This window comes from Lathamus discolor, chromosome 9 (genome assembly GCF_037157495.1).
Source record: "Lathamus discolor isolate bLatDis1 chromosome 9, bLatDis1.hap1, whole genome shotgun sequence".
NCBI lineage: Eukaryota > Metazoa > Chordata > Aves > Psittaciformes > Psittacidae > Lathamus > Lathamus discolor.
The window spans coordinates 20,934,898-20,959,990 of record NC_088892.1 but is presented as its reverse complement, the minus strand read 5'-3'; the positions used below and the strand labels follow the sequence as shown (position 1 = coordinate 20,959,990).

The following is a 25,093-nucleotide window of genomic DNA, read 5'->3' as shown; positions in this document are numbered from 1 at the left end:
GAAAATAAATCAATAGTGGATACAGGCTGATTGGTTTCCAGTTCAAATAATTCCAAGAAACATGGAGCCCAGGGGAAAGCATGCCATTCATACTTGGAAATAAACAACACACGCTTGCTTTCATTTATGTATTTGGGTCAGTACTCTTGGAAATGGAGAGGGAGCCATTGGGCAGGGTATTGGACTGGAAATGGGGAACTTGGGTGCTGCTTTGAGTGCCCCCAGAGAGCCCTTCTCCATGTCTTCTCCAGGTCCCCTTTGGAGCCTTTGCTCTGGCTCTGCACACACTAAACCCTCAGTGCACAGGGTGCGATTCCCAGTTGGAGCCCTTTTGGGGCTAACAGAAATGTAAGTAGTAACAAACACTCGGGAAGGTGATTTTGCTTTCCAAGTGCCTTCCTTCTGAATGCTCAAGTGGCCATGGGCTAAATGATGATTAGTAGCTGTCAGCGTGCTGGATGGCTTATAGACAGGTACGACATGAAGCCTCCGGGGAAGGGAATGCAGCCACTTCTCCAGGAGGTTGCTGTGACCTCTTTGCATGCGCAGGGGTATTTATTGATGTTGACGGCTTGGTGATGATGCACTGTTATCTGCTGCCTCTGGGACACTGCGGACACCGAATGAAGGCATTTTGCTTGAGTGACTGGTGTACTAACCCCCTGCTTTTATCTTGGGATGGGCTGCCGAGCTGGGAAGCCTTGGGAAGCTGTCACTGGAGAGGTACAAGTTGTACAGGAAGTTTCCCAGAACTGAGTAGCACAGCTCAGCAGCTGAGGGCTGACTCCTGTTCAGGCACTGGTGGCTGAGGAGGGCCTGCAACATCCTGCCTTAAGGGGACCGGTTGGAAGCACCTATTTGAAGGGAGGAGTGAGAGATACCCGATTTTGTCTTCTTGGATGGTTTTGTTGCCCTTGTTCACAAAGAAGAAAGCTGGCTGCTCCCATCTGACTTGGGTTTCCTCTTAGAAAAGGTGGTTTCATGATGGTGAGGGATATTACTTGAGTCTAATGTTTGGGAGACCTAGAGTTTCTTGGCCTGGACCTGGGTGTGATGTCCAACTATGTCAGCTGGCCTGGCTGTGCTCTGTGTGCAAACCAGAGAAAATAGTGTTTCCCTGCCTCAAAAGAATGAAGGATAACTATTTTGAGGCACTGAGATAAGGGAAGCTGTGTAAGCATCTCAGACAAATAGATCTACTCCCACTGAATTCAGTGGCAGAACTTTAAATGTGAGCAAGATCCGGGCCCCATCTGATAAAGAATTTCATCTGGATTGCATATGGGGGCAGGCATTAAAGGACCCATCTAAGGATCTCCCCTCTGGAGTACATCTATAAAAGACCCTCTGTAGTTGTGTTCAAAGCTCACAGTAATGCTAGTCTCCTCAGGACAATTCACTTAGATCATTCAGAAACTCTTTCTTGTCTAAGCCCTGATGCTCTCCCCCAGTGGAAGAATGTGGTTGAAACTCCCATGCAGGGAAGAGTGGAGATTTGTTTTCTGTTTGAACCCCAAACATTAACAAATTGGACACACGTGCTTTGAGACTAGAGCCTGCTCTTATTTAAGCCAACGCAAAACTCTCCTTGATCCCAGCAGGATCAAGCTCTTGAATATTGCTTGTACCTTTTTAGACTATCTGCCTCTAAATGAGCCAGACAGTGACAAACCCATTCTGGATTTATCCTCCTTGACTGGTTTCAGACCCTCCCTCTTGGGAGAGGAGAGCTCATAGTCTAATTGCTGAATGAAAGACCGAAGGCAGGTATCATTGTGCCTTCTCTTTCACTGTTTAGCATGTGCAAGTCAATGCTGTGACTTAGCATGTAGTATTTAAACATCTTTAATGCTCTTGTGAGACTTGTTCCAGCCAGCGTAGCGCTTCTGCTCATGTATGCGATTTTTCTCCCTCTTCATGCTAGAGCTCTGACAGGTGAGTATTATATGTGTAGAAAGCTATTCAGCAGAAACATATGCCTTGAATATGTTAAGATTCCTTGTAAGTCACTTGATCAATGTGCAGTATTTGTGCCCTCTCTGTAACTTTGCCCTGAATTCATATTCATCAACGGAGGTTGCTCGGTACTTAATGGGACGCTCGGGCACCGAGTGAAGGGAAGGGACAATACGCAAACAGGGCGAAGAATGAGGACAAATGTAGATGAACTTCCTCAAACAGGCACAAAATGCTCATTCCTGAATAAAAAATGTGAAAAGGTCAAGTGCCCCCAGAGGTTTCTATTGTGACAGGCACTTAACCCCTTCACTCCTGGTTATCTGCTTCAGCTGCTGGGCCACTCAGTGCACAAGTGCCATTAGCATCAGCGGTATGCCGTGCAGGATACGCCTGGGTGAGACCAACCTCCCTTCCAGGCCTTGTGTTTGCAGGAAATAATCCTTGTGGACACTGACCCTGTCAGTAGCTGTGTCTAGAGATAATTATTTCCTAACCTGTAACCTTTTCATGGTCAATTGCTCCCGTATATTAGACAGAAATGTGATTTCCTTCTATCTTCAGACACACACAAGTTCTTGTCCTTCCCCGCTTTCAGGGCTTAATTTAGCAAGTGCACAGACAACCCAGAGCTCTCCAACACATGTTGTTTTGATTTTGCTTTAAAGAAAACGAGGTTTGCTGCTCTTCCTTGCCATTGAGCAGAAGGGATGTGCGGTATATGCCTATTCCTATCTGTTTCGGCAGACAGGCGTTTCCCTTTAAGAACCTAATCCTACTCGGGCAACTGTCAGTGTTTAGCCATCTTCTGCTCCACCAGATTTCTTGCTTGTTGACTGATTTTGGTTTACCTTTTCCCTAGCTTGTGAAGCTTCAGTGTGTGCCCCTTGACACATCGCCAAGGCATGTGAAGAGGCAAGATCAGCAGAGTATATCAGCACGGCCGCTCGGAAAGCATCAGGTTTGATATCGGCAGGGATGTCAAACTGAGCAGCCAGGGGTGAAGACACTTCTCTTGCATGAGCCCAGCCTGCTCCTGCCTGAAGTACACCCCACAGAGGCAGCTTTGGTGGTTGGGGCTGGCCTGAAGAGCGTGCAGGAGCACAGTGTTCCTTCTTCTGCACTGCAAATACTCCTCCTCGCTTCTCTGTGTTGCAGCCTCTTCAGCAAAGACGTGGGCACAGAACCCAGAATCCTTGTGTTTGAGACTGTCCCTTTTGGGAATGACATAAGCAAAGTTCCTCATCTAACACCTAGGAAGCAGCCGGTGTGGACTGTTCTGAGCAAAACAACACCACATAGCCAGCAAGCACTGCTGAGCATGACTCACAGCCAATGCTTTTACAACCTGCTTCTTGTTTTGGAACAGCATCTAATTGGTTTTAAAGCTCTGCAAAACTAGGTCAATTTGCCACTGGGCTTTGTAAGAGTCTTTAGCTAAATCTCTAGACTTTAGCTAGATGTTAATTTGAGCCAGACTTAGGAAAAATATATATTAATATACCCACAGTCTCACGTGAGAAACTTGTAGGCAACGATTTGGGATTCAGAGCCATCCTCCTATTCCTAAGACTAAATTCAAAGCCACTGTTTAAAAGCAAGCTTGCACATGCGGATGTCCTGATCTTTAATTAGGCAAAACTCCCACTGACATCAATAGGAGGTTGACTTGAATAAGAACTGCAGGATCAGGTCCATAATTTGATACCTGGGATTTGATTAAGCAGCTAAATTACTAGAACACTTTCCCCAGGAGTATAATTGCCTAATTAATTTTGAAAATAGCTAAGTTCAGCACTGACTATGGTGTACCTCTTGCCACATGAAATGGATGCTGTTTAAGGCAAGTTGATGGAGCTATTTGCAAGGGCCCGTAGAGTTCATTTTGCAGTTAACTAGTTCTGTTTATTTAAAGTTCAAAAATAGCCACCATTGTGTTAAAACGTGGTGTTTCAGAAAATTTGCTTTTGTGATAGACTTCTCTTGTAGTCTGATTTGGCTGTTAGCATTTCAAATGTGTTTTAAGGAGTAGTGCTCTACTGCGCCCTAGTTCTTGAGTTCTGCTGCTGTGATTTACTTGGCAGGTGGGAAAACACCGAGGAAGAGCTTCCTCTCTAACAGAAGAAGCTTTGAAAAGTTTGTTGTCTTATCATGGTCTTATTTCTTTCTGTTTCTGGTGTCCTAACATGCCTCTGGTAGCTTATATACATTAAAATTAGTGTATCTTGTTTGCTTTTCCTTGACATTTCGGTCTAACACTGTGGGCTGTAGTTACTGCAGAAGGACTTGCATTCACAACCAAAAGACTCTGCTGGGTTTTGGTGGTGTTTTCCTTTGTTAACAGAGATCTTATTCTGTAAATGGAAGAGAGAGATCGTATATGGGCTTCCTAAGTGGAAAGAAATTGCTGAAGGAATAGAAACGCCGAGAAGTAGAAGCTGTTCTCCCTAAATATAGGTGTATGCTTTATATGTGTGCGTCTGTGTATACAGACATAAATACTTAGACTTGTAGCTGGCATAATGCAAAGTGCCTACTCATGCTGTTGACAGTTACCTAATAACGCACACTCTCCCATTCTCTCCGGCTGAATCCTTGAGGCACTAGCATGGGAATTTTCCCTTTCCAGGGGTTGTAATGGAGTTCTAGGACTAGCTGGTTTTGTGACGTGCTTCTTGAGTGGCCCTGATTCAAGAACTCCATCCAAGCATCTCCTGCAGATAATGAAACCATCAGCTGTCCTCAGGGAAGTGCTCCACTCTGCAGCAACGCATAATGGTGAGCCTTGTGTCTTTGAGCCTTGCAGGGTGATGGGATCTTGGATTTTAACATGCTTAAAGCATGGATAGGAGATGGATAGGAGCATAAATTCCAGCATATCAGCATACGAAGTGGAATGCAGTCAAATTACTCTTCAGAGAGGTAGGCTTGAAGCCTTTAGCAACCGTTCTGCTCTTTTTTAAGGCTGTAAGAAGACTCGAGAGGTAAAGAGGATGTTTCACAAGTAAGCAAGATGAAACTGCAGCTGCAGCCTGAAATAGGCTGAGGTCTGCACTCTTGCTGTCTTTCAAAATGGTAGCTTTTTGTTCTGTTCTGACAATGTCAGAGCCTTGCACAGTGTCAGAGCCTTACTCACAAAAGGGTGCAAGTCCTGTACGCTTGAAAATGAGCAATTGGGTCCACCCAAGATAATGAGATGGTTTTTAAAACAGGAAGGTTATCTTTCATGTTGAAACTGGGTCCTTTTGAAGGCAGTTCTGTCTTCATTTGCCATCTTTAATTTGGTGTTCAGCTCATGTTTTTATGATTTTCTATGAGGATTATAGAAACTTTCATCTTTTGTTTCAAAAAGCAAATAGGTAACTGTCTGTCCTGCAGCCTCTTGATTTCTGCAGCTGAGATTCTCTGAAACATCATGATTTGGTGTCATTGGTGATGACTATTGGTTAGAAGCGATTTGGTTTGGCATCCTCTGGGTTTTAAGTAAGATTTGGAGATCTCTTGGGTTGTTCCCCTCCCCAGCTAGTATTGAATCTCATTAAGACTGAGGAGATGCCTCAGTTATGAAAACGTGAAAGGTAAGAAGAGAATGCAAAGTCTGGTTATGATCCTTTAGGCTGTAATTTGTCTCTTGATACTTAGGGAAGCATCGCACCCCTTCCCTTTGTGGCACTCTGCCCTCCTCTAGTGGTGGTTGGGCCACAGAGAAGCCTCTCACAGTTCTTGGCAGTGAGTCTCTGGCTTGGGGCGATGTGACTCTGGCTCTGGGACCTGGAGATAAGGAGTGGGATCTCTCAGTTCCCACTGATTCAGCCGAGTTCCTCACCTTTTGCCTTGTTTTCTCCTTTGGACAATGCCAGAAGCTCCTTGTCAGTGTGGGAAACTCTGAGGAGCCAGAGAAGATGTGATGGTGGAAGTCTGACAGCTCCTATTAGCCATACTTTTAGTCTGGGATTCTAAAATAGGAAATCTGCAAAGAACAAATATCAAGAGTTTTGGTTTTAATTTCTTCCCTCTCTTTTTTTAAATGAAAACATAGGGGAAAGAGCCAAGTTTCATTTTCTTCTCAAATTTACACTCTTCTCTCTGTATCTGTGGATGCTTGAATAATCAAGAGTAACACCACAAAGGGGGGATCTCTGTGCATCTCGTTCTCCTTATTGTCTTGGCTCACTTGACCCTGTTGGGGATGTGCCCTTTCGTTGTATGTTGCTGTTGGGCCTGGGAGGGTAAACAAAGGGAAACGAGCTCTGTGTAAGCCCATGGCTTGATCAGGGACCAGCTGAATTAGCTGGACCAGCCCTTGACTCAGCATGGCTGTGTAAGGATGCAGCTCTCATGTGCCAGGGTCCTTTGCTTGCATCAGTATGTGTGTTGTATGGAGGGTGCAGCCAGTGGTGGGGATGCTTTCCTGAGTGACTGAGGGATGGGAACACTTGCTGGTCTTGAGGGGAAGGAAAACTGAGCTAAAACTTAGGGGAGCTACTGAAACACATCCCACTACAACAAGAGGGCAAGAGCTGGTTTCTCCTGTGGTCCTTTTCACTGAACAGGAAGCGGAAAGGTGCAGTGCAGTGGTCCTTACGGCAGGCTCTGCTGTGCTGTGCTATTATCCCTGTTTTACATTCAAGGAAGTAAAGATGGGTTTAATTAAGACTGTGCAGAGCAGGAATGGCAGCTCTGGATCTGGGGGGCACTGCCTCCCAGTGCACTGGCCTCTTCCTTTCAACACGAATAAGGAAAGACCACCTCCAAGAGGGTGGCACATAGCATCTTTCTCTCTTAAATCCCTAATGCCCTTCCAATAGCTGCCCTGGAGTGGTTTGTTTGTCAAAGACCTCCTTTCTAGCTGGCAGTCCTTTCTCCTGCCTCTTTGTAAAACATCAGTGCTTTCTCTAGCCAGTGAAGGTGCCATTGTTTTAGCAGCATAAATGTCTCTTGAGGCTTCAGGAAATATATATTTTATTATGTAACTGTGTATATTATTACTTATTTTAGGTGAAATGCTTGATTTATTATGTTTCATAAGGTATGGGGAGCTGCTGGATTTTGCTACTGTGCCTTCTTCTGCTTCAGCATCAGGCAGGCCAAAACTGTCTGGGTTATCTGGTTCCTAGGCTACCCCATCAACCTCTTTGGATGTGTGGGAATTTTGGCTTTACAGCATCAGTCTCTTTGAGGAAAGCAAAAAGGAGGATGAATATTCCTAAAGAAGCTTCCTCTGTTTTGAATCTATCAATTTCAGTGAGTTCAGATCTCTCTCCTTTTCTTGGGAGAGTGGAGGGAGTGTTTCAATTGAAGACTTCTAGAGCTGGGAAGTTTCCTGAGCCCCAGGCAAAACCTCAATCTGTGTATATTCCAATCTGCTTGTCTGGAATATGTGAGGAACTTCGTTTTTATCTTAAAGCAGTTTAAGCCCCTGGAGAGGAATACGAATCTCTCCCTATGAAATAAGCAGGAGCAAATATGTATTGTAGCTGCATTCTAGAACTTTTTATACCACCTTTTACTCCGCTATTAAACAGTTTTCAGTTTGGTTAATCCCTGGAATGCAAAGAAAGTTGGGTTCAATTCTCTTGTGACCCCCCCCTCCAAAGCAGGCAGTAGGATTGTCCCAAAAGGAATTAATTTATTGCAACGGGGGCTCTTTTCTAAACAATTTGCTTTGCCTTCATTGAAAACCTCTAGTGATGTATCCGCGTCTCTGTTATCTGTGCTGAATGACTGACTTCCAGCCTAGTCAGGCTGTGTTTAACTTCAGTTTCTGTTAGGCCTTTGCTAGACTGCAGAGCTCTTATCACAGTTTGGTTCCCACTTAGGTGTGCATGAAGCGAGGCTTTGATAAGCTAATTCAGCCAGCGGTCTGTCACTAAAATGCATCCCCACATCCTTTATTCATCTGTGCGACTCCGCTCTCAGCTGCCCCAAACAGCCCTCTGCCAGTTCCCTCTCCCTCGCTGCGCTCTGTGGTTTGCCTTTAAATATCTTCGGCGGTGAGCCTATCTGCATGTTTGTACATCATTGAGGGCTTGGGATGGCCTCTGCGTACTGCCTTAATAAACCTGCTCAACAACAAAGCACGGAAGGATGCTGCTTTAACAGTATCTTGGTGTACAAGTGAAGTAATTGAGAGCAGATCCCGCTAGTCTCTCCCCTTGCATTGCCAGCTGGGGGCACAGGAGTTGCTTTTGCACTGTGGCAAAATCACCGCTATATTTCCTTTGTAAACAGATGGATGGTTAGAATCCGTGGCCCTTCCTTATTGTTTTATCCCCCTGAAAAATGCTCCTGCTGCCTTGCAAGCTGTGAAAGATCCCCAAAGCTTGCCAGGCAGCAAAGCTCAGGGAGCTCTCAAAGGATGTTGCTGCTTTTCCCTCTCACCTCTTACAGTCTCTACCTTTCCTCTGTTCTCTTTCCTTTCTTCGCCAGCAAGGCGCTGTGTGCAGTCTTCTGTGAACCTTTGTGGGCCAGGTTTCTCCCGGGTGCCTTTTTTCCTCCTCCGTAGATGCAGAAGAGGCAGTGGATCTGAAGCGGGGAGATGTGCTTTATGACTTACGACACTTTATAAAGTGCGTTTTGGTGCAGGATCGCCAGAGCTGGAGACAGAAGGCTCCCAAGGACAGGGATGTAGGAGCAGGCGGAGGATGAATGTGCCCTCGGTGACTACCCCTATGCCTTGGAGCCACCCATGGGCTGAGTGAGGACACCTCCAGCCCTTGCTTCCCTGCTCAAACTGTGCAGCAAGAGGAGGGGTTAGCGCCAGGTGAGCCCAGGACCTAGCTGTGCTAAGAGCTGCTTGCAGTGCAGCAGTTCATTATCCCTCCAGAAGCCATGGGAGGGCTTCTGCATGTGAGCAGGCTCCATTATCCAGCTGTTGATCTAAAGCCAGGCTTATTTTGACAGCCCCACCTCTTCCTCCATGGGCTGGCTCCTGATGGCAGGGGTGTCAGCACTTTTCCCAGTGTGAGGGAGCTGGGCTTTATTGCACATTCCCTTGGCACTCCCGGGCTCTGTTAGATACTTCAAATGGCTCTTTCCCACGGTTCTGCGTTAGTCTCTGCCCCTTTCTTGCTTGTAGCCTCAGGGCTGCAGCTCTCCAGCCATCTATTTATATGGCCCTCATTTGTCTTAGTTTCTTTGGCACTTATATGGCTCCCGTTGGCCCAGGACCTCAATGCCTCCCAATCTTTAATATATTTATCTTCACACATGCGGACACACAGGCATACCTGTGAGGTCAGGAAGTACCATTGCTCCTATTGTACAGATGGAGGACATTAAATGGTAATTGGTTAAACTGGGAGCAGGTGGTGGTGGTGATGGAAAAGGGCTGCTTACGCATGGTATCAAAAATGGCATCATATCTGGGCATGAAGGTCTTCCTGCTCATACCCGAGTCTTGTAGCCAGTGGGATTTGAGGTTCAAGTCATGCCTTATCCCTTTTTCTGGCCTCTTCAACCTTGAATCCTTTTTGACTCAATGGTACAATTTTAGACGTGAACGCTTCTGTCAAATTGCCCAGCCAGGATGGAGATGGAGGTTGGAATCCCCTTAGTCTGACAGCGAAAGCAAAAGGTCTTTTAATGGCAGGATCTTTCAGTCTTACTGAGTTTGCAGCTCTTAGAAGGGGTTTGTCCCCCTCTTCTCGATGACTCCAAGGTGGGGATGGAGCCCAGCAGTCCAAAACACAGCCACCACCAGCTCAGGGTTTGCTTTGTTTTGCTCTCTGAACAGACTGTCTGGGGCAGGAGTTCTGGCAGCTCGTACACAGCGATGCTGTTCCTTGGCAATCACTTTCTGTTACCATTTCCCCAAGACAGCAGTGCTGCCAAACGTAGCTCCACGTGCTTTTCAAGCCTGAACAATGAGCAGTGCCTTCAGTATAGAGACAACGCTTGGTGCGCTTAAGGAACAGAATCAAAACCCGTTGGGGGTCAGTAGCAATCCCATTCTTTCGAAGCCAGTGGTGTTTTCTCCTGTGCTTGGAGTTGAGTGAGAGGGAGGATGAGCTGGAGCCACATTGGGAATGTGGGAATTGCAAGGGGAGAAGTCAGGTGCCTGGTTCCTGGGCCCATGCCTGGCTGATAGACCACGGTGCCTAATTAGTGCAGCAGATGTTCTCTGTTAGCAAGGCTTTCCTTAGGCGCCTGCACTAATGTTCTTGATAGCAGCTAAGGAGAAAAGGGAGGAGGAAATTGCATCTATATTTAATTAATACTGCATTCATATTTTATGGGGGAGAGCCCTTAGGTGCAGGAAGATTCTGAGTGAGAACAATAGCTTTGGAGTGCTGGAGCCATTGTGAGGTGCTGAGGAGGTGAACTTTGGGTTTAAAACCAAACCCAAATTCCTTCCAGGATAACCTGGGAAAGCCCAGGAACCCTCTGCCACTCCCCTCCCAGCCTCAGGCTGAAAAGCGAGTGTCCAACTTGCTGATAACACATATTTGGTTGGCTTTAATATTGTCTAATATTGTGAGTAAAGAGGCTTGGGGTGCTGCAGACAAACATCACACTGATTATGTTTTCCTTTTGATAAGCTGCCAGGCTTGGAGAAGTTTCCTCTTCGATTCTCTGGGCTTACTACCCTTTTCTAGCTGTGTTCCTTCTCTTCTGGCTCTGAATCCTGGGCATGGAGATCCAGCATGCCATTGTAATGGCCATCACGTCTCCATCTTGCATGGTTGGGTTGCTGTGGGTGATGATGGGTCTGCAGTGGACTGAAGGTTGGCTCCGGCATCCAGTAGAGATAAAAGCATATGGGAGGTGGCTGCTGGAGTGGACTTTGCTGCTCATGAGGACACCTCAAGGCATCTCTTGCTGGGCATCCGGGCGCGATGCTGCACCAGGGGGAGCTGAGGATGCTGATGGTGTTTTGAGGTTGAGCAGGAGGTGCAGTGATGAGGCCACCATGTGTCCTCCTCCCTCGAGGCTCCGATCCTGCATGTGGATGGGTCATCACTGCTGCTGTAAGGCAGAGGCTGAGCTCACTGCCCTGCTGTCAGCATTCACTCCTCTGTCCTCATTAGGAGCAGACTTGGGCCAAGAAGGAGACATTTTAGAGTCCAGCCAGAGAAACATGAAAAATAGCTTTCTGAAAGCCTGTTTGTTGTAAGTCTCTTAAAAAACGATGTACACACCCTTCGTGCTCTATTAAATACCATTGTTTTATTTAGTTAGCATGTGGCACAGTGCTGCCTGTGCTTTGCAAAACACATTGCATCTCGTTCTCCGCAATGTTGTCAGACTCTGTGGTTTGCATTGTAATAAAAACGTGCAAACAATTACTACCCAAACAAAACCAGCTATGATTTATCCTTTTGTAGATCCTCCTCCTTCTCCTTTCGCTGATTCCACAGTTTTTCCTTGGTGGTGTCCAAAATCCAGAGAGAAAGGGAAGCTGGAAGTCAGAAGTGTTTAAGGACAGGAGTGTTTCTGCCTTCCTCCAACTACAAAAGGAACATTTGTTGCCTCTAACTCCTCAGCAAACTGCCGTCAAAACAATTAGTGTTATTTTTCTATTATCCTCCTATTTGAGAGTAAATAGCCATTTCATGAATATGTTAATTAGCTGGTAGGTGCAGAAGATAAGTGGATGGGGTATCTCCACAAATGATGATAAAGCTTCTATTGTATACAGCAAGGATATTTTCCAAGTCCTTGGGGTCAGGCGGTTGCCGTTCGACTGCTCACAACCGGACCCGTTCTGCTTTGATAACTTAAAGATTTAACCAAAGTAACAGGGTTGTGCAAATGGAGATTTATTTCCCCCCTTTCTTAAAGGAAAAAGCAGTCAGAACCGAGTCCCTACAAAGCTGAACAATTAAACCCTGGTGTAGTAAGTTTTAAAGGCGAACAGAGAGGGTCTGAAAAAACCAATGTAATTACTGCAGGGCTCCGTGTCTGTGGGCTGTTGTATACATGGTATTTTTAGCTGTAAAGTAATACTGGGTTATTCCATTTCAATTGGGCTGTCTGCAGGGCAGGAATTACTTGTGAATTCATCTGTCAGTAGGAGCTGCAGGTTACTAGATAGATATGCTGGCTTATTCCTTTTAAAATCATCCAAATATTTATTTTAGGGAGACCGTGTTGCTTTAGGCTCTGGAGAAGCAGGGAAAATGCTGGTTTTCCTTGTGGAGATGTGTACATTGAGGACACAAATTCCATATTCTGCAAAGTTGAATGCACCATTGTGCCAGATAATTAAAATGTAAATTTAAGTATCTATGCCCGCTTTGTGATTTCTTTTATTTTTTTTAATACTTTTAAGTTAGTTGTCTTTTAAAACATGTGGTCAGCTGTTGTATTCACATATGGTCAAATGATCAAAGTCTGAACTCCTCTCTAATTGTCCCCTGCTGCTTGTCTGCTCTGTCCATGATCAAGGCCTCAGCAGGTGATAAGAAAGGCATGAGAACAGGCTGGAAGGAGAATGAACTACTGAGGGGCCCAAGCTGAAAGAAATAAAGACTTCCAGTACATCACCCTGACAGTAAAGAACCAAGAAAAAGTGAAGTCTGGTTAGTTCTTATTTTTTTTTTTCCTTTCTTTCTTGCCTTTTTTCCCCCCTTTTTGCTCCCCAATCTGCATCTATTTTTTTAAGGGCGGAATGCAAATGGGGGTAGTCTCTGTGTATTCTCAGCTCATATAAAAGACAGCACCAAACAGCCTGCTGCAGACATGTTTATTTACTTGCTAGGAGGAGGAAGCTGCTAAGTCACACAGTTTATAGTATTTCACATGTTTGTGGAAATCCTTGCAATTCTTTTCACTTGTGCTTGTCATTGTTTGCCTGGAGTTCACTTTGCCAGATGGTTCTTTATTGTCACTGGTGTCCACACCTCGCTCTTGCATCACTTCAAGACCAAATGGTGTGAAGAGCTTTAATACTTAGAGGATTTAGTAAAAGTAAATCCACACTTTGTGGAAGGTTCATTCTCAAGCTATTCAAGCAGGTCTAGCACTGATTCAGAGAGGAGGGAGTAGCTGACCCAAGGAATGAGGAGAGGGGGAAATAAACGGATTGCCTTTGCCGTTCCTGTTTGTCCCCTGCTCTCTTGCAGCCGAAACACCAATGGAAAATTAAGGCTCTATATTAGCTTTAGGACGAGGAGTTAACAGTTAAAGGAAGGTGCGTTGTCAGACATCCCCCACTCGCCGCATCAGTGCAGATGCATTTCTCCAGCTAAATTTCTTAGCCTTGCGGTAATGTATTTGTATGCATCATGTTTCTGGGACCACGTGAGGATTAATTTTTTACATGAATTTGCATGCAAATAGAGCACTCCCTTTTGGCTGCTGCTCGAGTCGCTTCTTGCCTGTTTGCAAACACTGTCACTCAGATACGAGAAGTGCGATTGCCCCATTTTACAGCTGAGGAGGCAGTGGCTGGCTGGGAAAGCAGTAATGCGCAGACTGTCACTCAGATACGGAGGGCTGTGGGGCAATTCATATTTCATTATAAAAGTGAGGTTTGAGTGCTTATTTCTTTAATCTCGCAGGTAGCTGAAGACTATTTGTCCAAATGACTACAGCAATAAGAGTGGGCAGAGACAGTGTGTGTCTCTGCATGGATAGGGAGTACTTTAGCAGGAGGCAGGTGGGAGAGGATTTAGAGGTTATTATAGGAAAATCCTTCTGGTGATCAGACTGTTGGAAAATAGGCAAACAGGTTAATGGGGTATCTCCGCAGAGGGAAGAGCACATCACATCTCTGCTGTAGTCCCTCCAAATAGGCAGAGCTGGGTTCAGTGTCATATGTTTCTTCTAGGGACAGTATGGCCACCTCCAAAGGGTTTTCCTTGTGGGCTGTGTGGGGTTTAAGTTTAGGAGTGAGCTCGTGGTAGAAGGGGAGGCTTCTCATAACTTTGGTGGAAAAAGAGGAATGCGATCACGTCTCTGCACAGGGCAAAGTGCGAGAGGGGCTTGAAACAAAGAGTTGGGAGCATTTTGACCGTGAAGATTAGTGGAAGGCAGGGCCCCAGTCCTGCCGGGAGCTCTGCTGGAGAGTGTCTGCCTCAGCACTGACCCACAGAAGTGAAGTGCCCCATGGAAATCTCACTGCTTCCCTTCCCTCCCTCCTGGGTTCCCTTCTGGGACGGGAGCTGGTTCCACTTGGTCATGCTCAAGTGACTTCTCGAGCTGGGGTCGGTGGGAGTGCACTGCTGAGGAGGTGAAGTGCCCACCACCAGCTACGTCTAACGTGAGAGTAGGCAGAGCTGTTTGCCGCTGAGCGCAGTGAACAGGGAGGCTGCCAAGTGAGGGCAGTGAAGCAGGGTGTGCGAAGGAGCTTGAGAGACAGCTAGAGGATTTGAGAGGGGTTGGGTGGGGAGGTGGAAGGACGTGGTGACAGTAGGGAGAGGAGGGGATGAACAGAGCAGGAGGCTCTTTAGGCAGAGTGGTCTTTTTCCACTGCTTCATAGCAAACACAGGGAAGTCTATGCCTATTGCTTCCTCTGTGCTTTCAGGCTGTGCTTTTATAACACAAGCAATGCCAGGCTATCAGCCTATCAAAGTTCCTCTCACTTATCCAACCCATCCATTCCCAGCGTAAATGGAACCTGAAAGGATAATGCTGCATTTCTTGCTATTTGCTTCACAGCCCACAGTGACTCCAGAGTAGGCTGTGGAAGGAGCCCAGACCTGGCTGCTGCACTTCTCCCACTCCACCTTGATCGCTGCTGAGTTATTGCAGCTTCTTATCTGCAGTGCAAATGACTTTTAAGGGGGATCGTTGTGTTTGCTCCACTTCTCTCCACCATCCTACCAGATACATTGAGTTCCTGTTAAATACCTTGCCCAGTGAAGGCTGCAGGATCCTGTTTGGTCTGTGAGCTCTTTGTAGGCATCTGAGAAGAGATAGGGTTCTGTCAGCTGGAATAGCTCCTTCATGGTGACTTTGGGTTTTTCTCTCAAGTGGGTTTGACTCAGCTGCTTTTGTCTCCTCTCTTCTGAGCCCAGTTTCAGAAAGGTACGGTGGGCACGTGGTTTATGTGCCCTTGTGCTGGTGTCTAAAACGATCAGTACAGGAGGCGTGATTTAACCGACCTGGGCCTTGAGAATTTGCCCTTGCCTCACACATCCTGTGCACTACTACATCCATCCCTCTGTGGGGTGCTGCTGGTGCTGCTGATGATCTGTAACCCTTCTGTCAGGCTTTGCCATGCCCTAGAGACCCTCCTGTAAATATTTATTGTCCAGGATGTCTAGAAGCAGGAAAGAAGACCTACCATGATGGTGGGCATAAACGGGAACAGGGGCAGCCAGATTTAACCAGCTTACAAATTGTATCTTCTCTCATTTGGTCTTCTGTTTCCTTGGGAATAAAACTGGCAGTGTTCAAAGAGAGCTGTTGACAGTCACTTTTACATCTGGAACTTTCCAAGTTGGTGTGAGCTATCTACCATCAACATAGCTGATGGGTTTATTTAACATAGAGAAAACACAACCTTGATTGTAGACACTAGTGGTGAGATAGAAGTGAGTTCTGCTTCTTTAATGGTAGTTTTTGTAGTACACATCGATTTGTTATTTACAACAATAACATAGAGCAGTACATTGAAAATCCCCAAACTGTGGTGGGGGTGTTGAGAACCAACAGATGGAAGTAGTTCCTGTGTAATACTGCATTAGCATTGCACACTTATATGGTTCAGTGAGGAGTTACTGGTCATAGTAACTGCGAATAAGCTCATGTATCTTTATATCGAGAGGAGTGTGGCCAGCAGGTTGAAGGAGGTGATCCTGCCCCTCTACTCTGCTCTTGTGAGACCTCACCTGGAGCATTGTGTGCAGTTCTGGTGTCCTCAACATAAAAAGGACATGGAACTGCTGGAACAAGTCCAGAGGAGGCCACGAGGATGATCAGGGGACTGGAGCACCTCCCGTATGAAGACAGGCTGAGAGAGTTGGGGCTGTTCAGCCTGGAGAAGAGAAGGCTGCATGGGGACCTCATAGCAGCTTCCAGTACCTGAAGGGGGCCTATAGGGATGCTGGGGAGGGACTCTTCGTCAGGGACTGTAGTGACAGGACAAAGGGTGATGGATTCCCACTGAAACAGGGGAAGTTTAAATTGGATATAAGGAAGAAGTTCTTTATCGTAAGGGTGCTGAGGCACTGGAATGGGTTGCCCAGGGAAATCGTGAATGCTCCATCCCTGGCAGTGTTCAAAGCCAGGTTGGACAGAGCCTTGTGTGGGATGGTTTAGTGTGAGGTGTCCCTGCCCATGGTAGGGGGGTTGGAACTGGATGATCTTAAGGTCTTTTCCAACCCAAACCATTCTATGATTCCATATTGGTTCAGGTTCCTTTACTGGCAGAAGTTGGTCTTTGTGAGCTGTGGAAAGTTCCTGAGCAAAGAGCTCTCCAACCTGGTGCTGATGGCAGGTAGCGTCACGCTGTTTTCTGGGAATATGTTTGCTATTTTCTAGGATAAACAAGTGAAAAGTGGTCAGCAGATAAAATAGATTCCTCCCACTGCCCCCTTCCCCCATGTGCTCATAATAAATGGCCAAGGGAGGGGGAAAAAAAGGAATAAAAATGGTTTCTTGACCTGGAAATGGTCAAGAAAATTACAGAGCCAACAAAATCAATTTCCAGCTCTAGTAGTCCACAAGCCCAAGGAGCTGTGCACAGGGCTCCCTGGGGTTAAAGTAGGCGTTTAATCTCTGAAGTCCTATACAGGGGAAGCATGCTGAAAACAAGGAGTTTTTGGTGGAGTCACGTGCCTCAGGTTTGGGATCAACAGGAGGGATGTGGTTTGTTTTCTCTCGTAGTGGTTTTGGATGGGAGCTGTGAGAGGTTTGGTGGGAGGAGCTGAGGTGCTGCTGGGGCTGGTTTTATCACAGAATGGTTTGGTTTGGAAAGGACCTTAAGATCATCCAGCTCCAACTCCCTGCCATGGGCAAGGACCCCTCACGTTAAACCATGGCACCCAAGGTTCTGTTTAACCTGGCCTTGAATGCTGACAGGGATGGAGCATTTATGCTGCTTAATGGGTAACTGAAGGGGGCAGGTCCCAGCCTCACTTCCTGGCATCCGTGTATAGGAAGCAGGGTTTGTTTTATTACTTTTCCAACCTTGCAAGGACTATTGTGAGAGCTCTTTGCTGTAATAGATTGTTGAAGGAGATCCTTGGGCTAAGCTGTGTGTGCCGTGGGGCTTGTTAGTTGCAGGACCTGATTCTGTAAGATGCTCCTTCTGGCTGGGCTTGGATGGGAGACAGAATGAGCCCACTCTGCCCATGCATGGGGCCTCCAACTGATGAAAAGAAAGGGATGAACAGAGTGGTCATTGCTTTAGATTGGGTTATGCGGCAAAAGGAAGGCAGGAGGCTTCAGCAGGGAGGATTTGGGCTGGTGCAGGGAGGAAGGTTCCTGCTCTGCACTGCAGGTCAAGTGGCAGGGTAATGAAGAGCATAGCCCTAATGTGCATGAACGCTGCCTGTCAAAGTGACTCTTCCTCCTCTGAAAATCTACTTAAACATAACAGCCTGTGTGGTGCCCTGAAACGCATCCAGCAATTAAAAGATAAGGTTAATAAGTTATGTGCATAGAGGCCAGGAAATTTGGAGGCAGTGTTGCTGTGGTAACCATAACCCTGCCCTTGGGGGCACTGGCATTCCTGTGGGGTTGGTGGGGGTGGGAAATGCTGCCAGCATGGTAACAGGGGGGTTTGGGGGGGTGGGTGTGGGAAAAGTCATAAGCATATAAAAATAAAGCCAACGCTTTCATCTCCTTCTGTGGTGTCAGTGGAGGAGCAGTAGTTCAGCACTGGGGATGCTGGGTTAGGTGTGGAAAGGATGTCTTCAAAATCACACGGGTACCCTTCTTTGGCTCCTACAGCTAAAATCCTGGTCTTTAAAGGAGACCTTATAACAGCCTTCCAATACTTAAGGAGGCTGACGAGAAACCTGGAGAGGGGCTTTGGACAAGCGCCTGTAGGGACAGGCCAAGGGGAATGGCTTGAACCTGCCCGAGGGGAGACTGAGCTGAGCTCTTAGGCAGAAGCTCTTCCCTGTGAGGGTGCTGAGGCGCTGGCACAGGGTGCCCAGAGAAGCTGTGGCTGCCCCATCCCTGGCAGTGCTCAAGGCCAGGTTGGACACAGGGGCTTGGAGCAAGCTGCTCCAGTGGAAGGGGTCCCTGCCCGTGGCAGGGGCTGGAGCTGGAGGAGCTTTGAGGTCCCTTCCAACCCAAACCAGGGTGGAATTCTATAATGTCTGTTTCAAACAACTGTGTTTCTGAAATTGCTGCTCAGACCTGGCCTGCTGGGTCCTTCCTTGATGAGCTGGTGGCTGAAGCTCTGCCTTCACCCCTGGGAATGTCGTGCCTGTGACTAGAAGGGATGAGGTGCCATCCCTCTTCATGATGAGGAGGACTCCTTCCTTGTGTCTGCAATATCAATGCCTGTGACTCTAGCACTGCCAGGTTTTGTTAATGCAGATGATTTTAGGCTAACAGAAACTGCAGTGGTGGATGTGGCGGCTTCTCTTGTCTGTGAAATATAAAAGGAATTTGGTGTGGAAGTCAGAAGTGATGGCTTGGTGTTCTCTGTGTTACTGAACTGAGCACTTGAACATCAGTAGTTTTGCAGTGATGACGATTCTTGGTTCGTTATCCAGGGCTCATTCTTCAGTCTCTGCATCTATTGTTCTGCCTTTGTGAAAAGGTTTGAGTTTTCTGTTGCTGTCTTCTCGGAATAGAACTGTGCTTAGGCACCACTGCAAGAAACAGGTAATTCCTTAAAATGAAAGATCCTCAGCTGGCTGCTGGCATATACCTCTCATCTGGAAAAGACTCTTGCCTCATATGCTGGTTATCCCCGCTGAGATAAAGCGAGCAACTGGAGCAAATGAAGCACTTGTGAAGTGTGCTACAGCTTCTCCCTGTAGTATGCAAACGAAGTGCAAATCATCTGCGTTCCTGCAGGAAGTCCTTTATGCAAAGCAATGGGATGGAGGGAAATGGAGGGAAATGGAGGGCCTGAGTGCTGGCGAGATCATTTTCAGTGGAGGGCAATGTGCATTTGCTGTATGGTTGGGGTATGATAATAGAAGTCTGTTTCCGTGGAATGCTGTGGCTCTCAGAGGCAGGAGATGAAAGACATAGAGCGATAAAGCGGTACATCTCAGGGCATTTGATTTTGTATTAGAACATCATATTTTATAGCAAATGCATACCAAATGTGGGAGAGAAAGCTTGTTGTGTTACCGAACTTTAAAACACACACAGAGATCATGCAGTTGTTTTTATTGTACTGAGATCTCATCCCAATAGCACTTTGGGCTATTTGAATAAATTACGTGTATGTGGCAATTGTGTAGTAGGAATTTGACGTGAGAGAGTGAGCAAAGGTACACGATGACAACGCCATGGAAGGCAATGTTTATGGAGAAGATATTTTCTACACACCATTGTTCGATGTTGAAACACGTTTCTTCAATTTACATTCCTTGTTTTCTTTCTTTTTTAAGGGTGCATAATAACTTAGCGTAGCTTTGGGAACTTGGGACAGATATAACTTGAGCAGATTTATCTAACTACACACAGTACTTTGTTGCTCGACACACAAGCAGCTGCCATAGCAACTGCAAGATCACAAACTGTTATGATACCTCTGAGAAACGGGTTGTCTTTTAAAAGCAGCACAAGTGTGTAAATTTGCATGTCAACTTTAGTCGACAGTAGCCGTGGCTTTGGGGGGAGAAATGAGAGCTGCAAATGCACGTTCTTGTCCCTGTGGGGCCTTCGTGGTTTATTTTGATGATTGTATTTTTTCACTTTGCCATGATTTATCTCATTATCATACACTGTTGTGTTGAGCTGAAGGAATAGAATGTATTTTAAACTGCTCATTGTTATTTCAGTATACCATGAGAGTAATGACTTTGAGATCTTCCTGCCTCCAGTTGAAAGGAGAGAGAAGCAAGTCCTGTCCTAAATAGCTTAAGGCTGAAAAAGGCGCAAACGGAGCTGGTGACATAGAGAAGGTAAATTGCCACCAACTCACTGTGTAGTTGGGACAAATAGAGCTGGCAAAGAGCCTCCTGAGAACTTACATAGCTGAGGATGCTAACTGGGCATAAAGGACACAGTGCTGTGGGCTTGTTCCACACATCCAGTGTGGCACTTCCCGAATGCAGCTAAATATGAGATGTTGGTAGATAGGATAAAAGCAAGACAAAAAACACCCCCAAAAGAGGGAGAGAGTTGGTGGCAGGGTTTTCCCCTCCTCTTCTGTCATCAAATAATATATCCCAAATGGAGGTGAACTTCCTAACAGTTATGACCGAGGTATCATCCCTACCTCGTCGGTAGATGAACTGCTCCACTGAGTTAACAGTCTCCTTGTGATCCCTAAGCTGAATTAATTGAGAGGTGGGAATAGGACTCACGAGTGGTTAGGAAAATAGTGACTTAAGTCCCTACAAGCACTATTTCCTATGCCAGGTGCCAAAATAAAACATGCAGTATTTTGCAGCCATGCCCTGGTCTTGCAGACAAACTGGTATCAAAACCCAGCTGTATGGGTGATAGTTTACTTGTGTCCAGCACTTGGCCCATTAGGCACCCAAATGGTTTAACTTTGCGACCCCAGATTTATTCTCTTTTGTTTGTTGTGTAAAGGTCATGGTGATGTGTCCCAAGTCATGTTATATATCAGTTGGGGAGCTACCATGTGTCTTTGAAAATAAATTAAGAGAGTTTCCCAGTTTTTATTAGTAACATATGCAAAGAGTCTACAGACATTCATAGATCACCCTGAATGGGTGCGTTTTCCTGGAATTTGGTACTTGCTTTATGAGGTCAATGAGTTTTAATCATGGTCCAGGACATCAGGGAATGCATTGAAACAGAACAAAATGGTCCTATCTTCAGACCACTTCCAAAGCAAGCCCAAAGCAAGAGGTAACAGAAATAGCCAGATGGGGATGCGTAAGGAGTTGATGAGAATGTTGCTCTATGGACCTCTGTCAGGAAAACAGCTATTTAAGTGATGACAAACTGTTTGTTTGCAGGACAGTTCGGGAGACTTTGAAGGCTGGTTTGAAGGCAAACAATGAAGTCACTTTGTAGATGGCTGTTGGGAGCTATTCCTAGCAGGAGGAAAAAGCACAAAAAGGAATTTGTTGGAAAACATGAGATACAGACTGTGGATATGCTAGGGAGCAGGAGCCAGTGCTGCAGATGGAGCATGCTGTGTGTAAAACAAACCTTTGTCAACTGTTCCTCTTGTTTGCCTAACTAGCTATGAGTAGGAATCAATGGGCCTCTCCCAAAAGTGGCTGCATTTTGAAATAGTCAGGAATATGGTATTGATGACTTCATGTCCTAGTCTTGCTCCCTTGGTAAATCCCTGTTGTCTTATGTGAACAGTCAGTTCCTTTCCTTCTCCAGGAAAAGGGCTGGATGCATGTTATGGAGAATTGCCATACCCTGCTGGGGGTGCATTGACCAGGGACCTGCATCAGGGCTTACACCAGACCTTGGCAGAGGTAGGAATGAGTTGTGGAAAGAAGCATGCAGAAAAGCAACTGTTTTCTGGTTGTTGGAGCCCAAGTGGTGTCGATGACTTGGGAATTCTGAGGTCTCCTTGCAGTGCATCTTTACAAGGAGTTTGTACATCTTTGCCAGCTCTAAGTGCTCAACGTTCGTGAGCCACACCTCAGAAAGCTCATGAGGATGGGTTATTTTTTTGCTGGCTTGTTTGTTGGTTTTGGTTTTTAAGTGGTTGGATGTGTTGTCATGTTTATGAGCTCTCAGGTCCATCTGCGTTGCCTATTTCAAGGTTTTCTTTGCAACTGAGAATTAGGAACTTATTTTTATGGTGTGTGTTCTTTTTTTATACGGAACCTAGATTTGGGTGAGTGACCTGCCTGCAGGTTCTGAGGCTTCCTGAAAAGCACTAGATGTTACAAGATATAGGATGAAACCGTGAGGGCGTGCGGTGTTGCTGGTACAACCAGGCCTTTTTATACAGCATCCTTTTGGGATGGCTTGGATATGAAACGTGGTTGATTTATATTTATTCTCTTTGCCTTATGTTTGGTTGTTTTCTGATGGGTTTTAATATGGTGTTTGGTAATGGGAGTTTCTCTAAACTCTTTTATTACTAGGGGTTTAGTCCCCTTGTGGCTGTAGTGGGTACAGCGCAGACGTCTTCAGGATACACTTAATATTGATGGTGGGAAACGGGCTGTTTGCAAGCTAGCAACAAACTATAATGGTTACTTTGCTTTCCACTTGAAATGCTGATCTGAAGCTCTGACTGCCACAGAACTCCCGTGTAAAGCCACATAGATCTTCAGCTGCGTTTGTTGGATCTATTTAGATCCCTGCTTGGTTTCTAAAAGTGGCAATAATGTCTGTGAACATCTCTAGCCACTTCCTCCCACACATCGCCTGGAGTGAGCTATTGTCTGCTTGGGTATCTATATCCAGCACAACTGTAGGTGTGACTTTGTGTGGTTTGACCAGTTTCCATAAGTTGAAGTTGCTCAAGATGACCACAATGATAATTCAATATAAAATGCTGTAAGGAAATGCTGAGCCAGTGATGAATTTTCTAGAAAGATCTGCAAGGAAAATATCAAGCATTTGGAAAATTCAGCAGGAAAGGTGCATTTTGAGGATCTGAGAGGAAAACCAGTTTGTAAACTGGTGCTAATCTTGGTCAGTGTTGTAGAAATAGAAGTTTAATCATGATCAAAAGGTTTGTGGTAATGTGAAAACTCTTTGAAGCAATTCAGCATGAAATCAGGGACCTTCACTCTAACTTTCTTGGTTTTGCTTCAGTTCTACAGAAATTGTAGCTTTATTTCTCTATACTGGATGACATTTTAACACAGAAAATCACAGTTTAATTAAGTTGTTTTGATGGTTTTGAAATGCACTTTTGATTAAGGCTTAAAAAAGACTTATGGACAAAGAAGTGTAATTAATTGCATTTGTACAAACCAGAACAACATGCTTGATTAAATAGCAGAAGGACAGGGACTTGGATCAGGTCTAGAGCAACTCAGATGGACTTAATTGTTTTCTTCTGTGCAGCACTGAATCAGTAGGCATTAACTGCAGCAAGACTTTGTCTACATGTCCTCAGATGATAAGGAGTCTATACCCATCTTCCCTCTCTGTTCCATCCTGTCACTGTAAGTCTAAACCTCTGTTTGACTCTTCTTCCTCATAGACTACCCCTGGCATCACTTCTAGAAAGCAACTGGAAGACCTCAGGTCCCACTCACAGCATTTCCAAAGATTTTCTTCTTATCTGGTCACAAAAGCACAATCCCATCCAAACAGACTAAACTTAAGACTTTTCAACAGTCACAGAATCACAGAATCCCAAGGGTTGGAAGGGACCTCAAAAGATCATCTAGTCCAACACCCCTGCAAGAGCAGGGTAACCTCAAGTACATCACACAGGAGCTTGTCCAGGCAGGCCTTGAATATCTCCAATGTAGGAGACTCCACAACCCCCCTGGGCAACCTGTTCCAGTGCTCTGGCACTCTCACAGTAAAAAAGTTTTTCCTGATGTTCAGAAGAAATGAGAGTGAAATGTAATGAGCTGACTTCTCCAGGAGCGTGTAAGATGCTGGTGATGCGATTCTCCTCTCCTGACCCCGGCTTTTGCAGTTGATGAATTTGTCTTTGCTTTCCCCTAATCCCTTTGAAAAATGTGAGCAGATTTTCTTTTGGCAGCTCTTGGTGCTGTTTTTTCTCTAATAGAAAGCCATTTATGTATGTCTTTTATTGCTTTTTGGGCGCTGGCACCTAGATGGAACTGGTGGAAAAGTGGGATCTCCACAGGGAGAAAGAAGGTGTCAGCGAAGGGAGTGAAAGGGGGATGCTCTGAGGAAAGCCATGTTGTCCTGCAACCTCCTTCATCCCTGGAACACTTTGGCTGAGGTTAAGTAAGTTGCAAGAACCGCATGAGAAGGGGCAGTTGCTCACACAAACATTACTGGATGGGGCTTTGAGCAAGCTGCTCTAGTGGAAGGTGTCCCTGTCCGTGCAGGGGGTTGGAACTGGATGAGCTTTAAGGTCCCTTCCAACTCAAGCCATTCTATGATACTGTGCCAGGGTTTTCACCCCTCCCTCTGTATTTACATCTGTTAGCAGGAGAAACAGTTGAGAGGATGGAGATTTTGATCTCCTGTGGGCCGCTACAAAGGAGTCCTGGGTGTGGGGATGCTCTGGTATCGGTTACAGCCAGAGTCAACCTTGGAGTAAAGCAAGCAGTGGGAATAAAGGTCACAGAGGAAAGTGAGGGTATCATCTTAAAGAAAGCCTCTGCTGCACAGGACTGCCGTGTGCAGTGCTGCGGAGCATCTCGGAAAGCAAGCCAATAGCATCAGGGTGGGAATTCCCACTGCATCCCCCTCCTCTAGCCCCCTCACCTCTGCCTCAAGATCAAAAAGGCAGCAGCAATGCAGCCTGCTGTCTGTGCGAGAGCAGAGCTGCCGCATGGGAAGATGCCTGGAAAAATAAACAATGGAACATCAGCACAGTGTGAGGCAGCTCCCCGGCACTCCCAGGGAAGGAGGAAAGGAGAAACCGCTTGTGCTTGGGATAGGCAAGCCTTCCCCTCTCCTTTGAATGGCACTGTCTTTGTTTCCATGTACTTTCCAGACCCCAGGTAGTGTTTACAGGGGAGGCAGTTTGGTTTGGTGGATGCTGCTGGCAGTATCACGCTTGGGGGAACACATTTTGTCAGGTTTTGCCTTCTGCTTATTGAAGGCTAAAACGCCCTAGCGCAAACCAGCTTGCAGTTTGCACTGGGGAGCAGGGCATTAATGGGAGGTGCCAGCAGTGTTTTCTCATCTTGAATATTATTATGGAAAAGACCGGGAGAACTCGAGGTTTTCCTTTCCCAAAATTCTTGGCATTAACCTGACACAATCTTTCCCAGTGCCATGGTTTTAATGTACCAAGGTGACAGTTAAGGACAAGATCCAAGTGGTGAACATGCTCCTGAGAGACACGTATGTTGGGTGCCTGTAAAGAGGCGTATGGGGCTATTTTTCCCTCTTTCTCCATCTCGTTCTCCCGGGAAGCTGTTTTGCTGCACGTCTGGTGTTCCTGACCCACCGCATGGGAAGCCTTGAGTAATCCCACACTGCACTGAGCATGTTTGA

General features: G+C 46.1%; 1 long non-coding RNA gene across 3 annotated transcripts in view; it reads left to right on the top strand.

Annotated features, from left to right (window-relative positions):
* The window catches only part of LOC136019325 (uncharacterized), a 76,790-nt gene that overhangs the window by 38,298 nt on the left and 13,399 nt on the right, over nt 1-25,093 (top strand). For 2 of the 3 annotated variants that reach the window (XR_010614819.1, XR_010614818.1), the window contains exons 3-4: nt 2,819-2,917; nt 4,586-4,734. This is a non-coding gene — a long non-coding RNA (uncharacterized LOC136019325). Of the gene's footprint in view, nt 1-2,818; nt 2,918-4,585; nt 4,735-12,345; nt 12,471-25,093 lie in introns of those variants that run through there. The other variant, XR_010614820.1, reaches the window with a different exon arrangement.